This window comes from Lathyrus oleraceus, chromosome 5 (assembly GCF_024323335.1).
Source record: "Lathyrus oleraceus cultivar Zhongwan6 chromosome 5, CAAS_Psat_ZW6_1.0, whole genome shotgun sequence".
Lineage (NCBI taxonomy): Eukaryota > Viridiplantae > Streptophyta > Magnoliopsida > Fabales > Fabaceae > Lathyrus > Lathyrus oleraceus.
The window spans coordinates 412411308-412417196 of NC_066583.1; positions in this window are offsets into that span (position 1 = coordinate 412411308).

Below are 5889 nucleotides of genomic sequence, written 5' to 3' on the forward strand. Positions count from 1 at the left end.
AGTCATCAATACGTATGCTTCGTGTCTATCCACGCATCTGAGCAGAACCATGTCAAAATTCCTCTTATAAAGCACATCACCATTAAGGTAAAAACTGCCAGATAATCTCCTCAAAGTCTTCTTATCTTTAACAGATGCCCCAGGCGGGTAAGTCTGACTTTGGAGAAAGCACTTGATATCATAATACCATGGCTTACCATCTTTCACCTCCTCAACTGCAAACACGTGAGCCGGTCTATCCAAGCGCATCACGGTAATATTTAGGACTTCATTCCAACAAAGAAATCATTGAAGCAAGCGTAGCGAGTGCATCCGCCATCTGATTCTCATCTCGAGGAATATGATGGAAGTCAACTTTAGTAAATAAAGTTGAAATCCTCCTCGCATAATCTCTATATGAGATGAGGCCAGGCTGATTCGTCTCCCATTCACCCTTAATCTGATTAACAACAAGGGCCGAATCGCAATAAACATCAAGATGTTTGATCCTAAGATCAATACATTCTTCCAAACCCATAATACAAGCCTCATACTCCGCCATATCATTCGTGCATTTGAACATTAGCCTAGCTGTAAAAGGAAAATGTGTGCCTTGAGGAGTAATAATCACTGCCCCAATACCATTTCCATACTGATTGACAGCACCATCGAACACCATACCCCAACGGGAGCCAGGCCCTGGCCCTTCATCGAGCGTAGGCTCATCACAATCTTTCATCTTCAAATACAGAATCTCCTCATCAGGGAAGTCGTATTGCACAGACTGATAATCTTCAATTGGTTGATGTGCCAGATGGTCAGCCAAGATACTACCTTTAATAGATCTTTGAACTCGATACTCAATATCATACTCAGATAACAACATCTACCAACGGGCGATTCTCCCAGTTAAAGCAGGATTCTCAAAGATATACTTGATCGGATCTATTTTGGATATCAACCAAGTTGTATGATTTAACATATATTGGCGTAAACGCTTAGCAGCCCAAGCCAAAGCACAACATGTCTTCTCAAGCATTGAGTACCGAGATTCACAGTCGGTGAACTTCTTACTCAAGTAGTATATTGCATATTCTTTCTTTCCTGATTCATCTTGCTGACCAAGGACACAACCCATGGAATCATCAAGCACGGTCAAGTACATAATCAACGGTCTCCCTTCAACAGGCGGAGACAGAATCGGGGGCTCCAACAGATAATCTTTGATACTGTCAAAGGCCTTTTGGAAATCCTCGGTCCAATCATGACATTGATCTTTCCGGAGGAGCTTGAATATAGGTGCGCATGTGGCGGTCATGTGGGATATAAATCTCAAAATGTAATTCAAGCGGCCAAGAAAACCTCGGACTTGCTTCTCAGTTTTGGGCGCAGGCATCTCTTGTATTGCTTTGACCTTGGCAGGATCAACCTCAATACCTCTCTCGTTGACAATAAAGCCCAATAACTTTCCGGAACGGACGCCAAATGTACACTTGTTCGGATTCAAGCGGAGCTTGTACTTCCTCAAACACTGGAAAAGCTTCAACAAGTTTTCTACATGTTCAACTTCCGTTTTCGACTATGCAATCATATCATCGACATACACCTCGATCTCCTTGTGCATCATGTCATGAAACAAGATAGTCATAGCACATTGATACGTGGCTCCGGCGTTCTTCAAACCGAAGGGCATCACTCGATAACAGAATGTTCCCCAAGGTGTGATGAATGTTGTCTTCTCTATATCCTCGGGTGCCATTTTAATCTGATTATAACCGGAAAATCCATCCATAAATGAAAAGACATTGAATTTAGTTGTATTGTCTACCAATATATCAATGTGTGGTAGAGGGAAATCATCTTTCGGACTAGCTTTATTCAAGTCACGGTAATCCACACACATTCGAACTTTTCCGTCTTTCTTAGGTACAAACACAATATTGGCCACCCATTAAGGATATGTAGAAGTCACCAGAAACCCCGCATCAATTTTCTTCTGAACTTCTTTAATCTTCACTGCCATATCAGGATGAGTTCTTCTGAGCTTTTGCTTCACATGCACACACTCAGGCTTAAACGGCAAGAAATGTTGCACGATATCAGTATCTAGACCAGACATGTCTTTATACGACCAGGAAAAGACGTCGACATATTCTCGTAGCAACTCAATCAACCCCTTCTTAACAGACTCTTCAAGGAGTGCCCCAATCTTAACTTCACGAATGCAATCTTCAGACCCCAAGTTGATTGTTTCCAGATTCTCAAGATGTGGCTGAATGATCTTCTCTTCGTACTCAAGCAGACGGGTAATCTCATCAGGAATCTCTTCAACATCATCTTCTTCTGCCTCAAATACAGGGAACTCAAAGTTGGGAGATGGTGTTGGATCATTATGTTCAATGGTTTTGATTAACCTGCATAATGATTTTGAGTATAAAAGAGATTTCAGAATTCAAATAAGGAAATCATTATGCATATGACAAATTGATTTTATTCTCTTTTTTAGGGTTTTATGGTGATCACCAATTTCATGCGAGAAGCAAAAATGGAAAGTAATTTGAAAAACAAACATTTAACATGCGATTATTGAATGAATATCATTGTATTAATCAATTATGCCAATAATGTCTTCACGTCTCCTTTTGGCATGGGAGAAGGTTTTTTTTTAACAAAATGAACGTATTACGTTGACTTATGGATAACTGTTGGAACATCCACAGCGACCCAATTATTGCAGATCCCTCCAGGTATGACAAAGTTGCCAAGGTCTTCCTCTTCATCTTCTTCAACGATGGCAGCAGCTTCTTGATCTCCATTGGTGTGGATGAAACCCCCACTCTGAAATAACCCAAGATCATTAGAAACACCAGAAGAATACCCTATACCAGCCCAGGATTTATTATCTTCCATCTTTATCATTTTCCCCAATCCGTTAGTTGCATCATGCTCAATGGCCAACTTCGCGTCATTATAGGAGACAAATGAAGAAAGTCCTTTCCTAGAAGGCTCGGTAATAGACAAGGCTTGGAACGAAGTTCCAACCTCATCCTTTGCATCAATGTAGGAAAAGGAAGATAAATGGCTGACCAAGAGAGCCTTCTCTCCCCCTATCACCACCAACTTCTTGTTTTTAACGAACTTCAACTTTTGGTGTAGGGTGGATGTCACGGCACCTGCCTCGTGAATCCATGTTCTACCAAGTAAACATTTGTATGACAGATGTATGTCCATAACTTGGAAAGTGATCTGGAAATCACTAGGTCCAATCTTGATCGGGAGGTCTAATTCACCGATCACGGTCTTACGTGATCCATCAAAAGCTTTTACTACCATTCCACTTTGCCTCATGGGAGGCCCCTGATATAAAAGTTTGGCAAGAGTGGACTTTGGCAATACATTAAGTGATGACCCTGTGTCCACCAACACATTAGACAGGGCATCGTCTTTACAGTTCATAGATATATGTAAGGCCAAATTATGGTCATTTCCCTCCTCAGGAAGATAATCATCACAGAAGCTCAAATTATTGCAGGCAGTTATATTTGCAACAATATTGTCAAGCTGTCCAATTGTGACATCGTGATCCACATATGCCACGTCCAATACCCTTTACAACGCTTCACGGTGTGGCTCTGAATTCATCAACAAAGATAGGACAGATATCTTTGATGGAGTTTGAAGCAACTGCTCCACAATGTTGTACTCACTCCTCTTGATGAGCCTCAACATCTCATCACCATCCTCTCTTAACATGCCAGACTAGCCAACCAGGATAGGAGCTTTAACAGATTTGACAACAACAGGGTCAACACCCTCAGCAAGAGTAGAATGATTTGAAGAAGAAGTCCCCACGGGACAGGCATGACTGACAACAGCTCTCTTCATGACGTCTTCATGGGATTTCAGCTGAGCCGAGAAAATACGACCACTACGGGTCACTCCACTAACATCGGAAATGCTTACGATAGAGGTTGATGGAAATGGAACCTCCTTTCCATCTTCCAGCATAACAGCATTGTAACGGTACGGGGCTGCTTTATCTGATACATACGGGACAGGGCCCGCTGGCTTGATCACAAGAGTTGGCACCACCTTCTTCTTACTACCATCATACTTGATGACAACAGAATTAGGAATTTTAAATACAGGAGTGATAACATCAACTTTATCCTCATTACGATTTTGAAGTATCTCGATCATCCCTTGGTCTAGCATCTCTTGGATGTCCCTTCTTACTTTGCGGCATCCTCTTTCATTGACAGTGCACCCATGGCATCTGTCATGATCGTGCTCATAATGATTGTGCTCACACAACAGCCTATGCATCTCTACCAAGGACTGCCTTATGTCATTCACATAAAGGACTTTGTATTTGCCAGGGCAACCCTGAACCATGTTGACAGCTGCCTTCCCATGCTTGGGCAATGGGTTCTTCTTGACATTCGGGCCTACATCCTCAAAGAATAGTATCCCACTCCTCACAAGGTCTTGCACCTTGGTCTTCAACGGAAAGCAATTCTCCACGTCATGTCCGGGAGCACTGGAATGATACACACAGTGAAGTTCGGGCTTGTACCACCATTGAGGATTGGCTGGCACAGCAGGAGGATCTCGTGGAGTTATCAACTTCCTATCAATTAAGGAAGGATATAATTCAGCATAGGTCATAGGAATCAGGTCAAAGGTCACCCTCTTCCTCTCATAGTTGTTGGTGTTGTTGTTATTATTATTGCGAGGCTGGTAAGCCTGTTGTTGTTGACGAGGTTGTTGTTGTGGTTGTTGAGCTTCTCTGAAATCAGGTGTTATAGGAGCCACCTGGTGTTGGTTAACAACTGGTCGGACTTCTTTCCTCCTCACAAAGGGCCTTATCTTAATATGGGAAGAAACAGCGTGAGTCTCCCCTTTCTTCTTCCTGGTAAATCCTCCATATTTCTTTGCCGAATTATCATCACGGGACAGCCGTCCTTCGTGGACTCCCTCTTCTAGCCTCATCCCCATATTTACCATTTCGGTAAAGTCTGAGGGAGCACTAGCAATCATAAGCTCATAATAGAAAGAGCTCAAAGTCTTCAAAAAGATCTTTGTCATCTCCTTCTCCTCTAATGGTAGTACTATCTGAGCTGCCAATTCCCTTCATCTCTGGGCGTATTCCTTGAAGGTTTCTTTGTCTTTCTGGGACATCGCCCTTAACTGATCTCTGTCTGGAGCCATGTCCATGTTGTATTTATACTATTTCACAAAGGCCTCTCCTAGATCGTTGAAAGTGCGGATGTTTGCACTCTCTAGCCCCATATACCAACGGAGTGCAGCACCTGTCAGGCTATCCTAAAAATAGTGAATCAGCAGTTGATCATTATTTGTCTGGGTCGACATCTTGCGAGCATACATCACAAGATGACTGAGTGGACACGTGTTTCCCTTGTACTTCTCAAAGTCAGGCACTTTGAATTTGACTGGGATCTTCACGTTGGGCACTAAGCACAGTTCAGCAGCACTCTTCCCAAACAGATCTTTGCCTCTCAGCATTTTTAGTTCCTTGCGCAACTCAAGGAACTGGTCCTTCATCTCATCCATCTTCTCATAAACGTTCGGGCCCTCAGATGGCTCGGAATGATAGATGGTTTCATCAACACGCGGCAAAGTGTGCACAACGGGAGGTGGCACAGACATGACCGGGCTAGATGCCAGCATAGAAGCAAAGGCGGGAGCGAAACCCTCCGGTACAAAATTGGGTGGCATTCCCCAAGGGAATCCAGCAAAGTGGGCGGTGGCAGCAGGCACCGTTGAGGTAACCACTTCAGAAATAACAGTCCTCGCGGGAGGAGTTGCAGGAGTAGGAGAAGCTTGACTATGAGCGGCAAGAACTGACTCCATCATGGCAGTCAGCCTAGCAATCTCCTCTTTCAGATC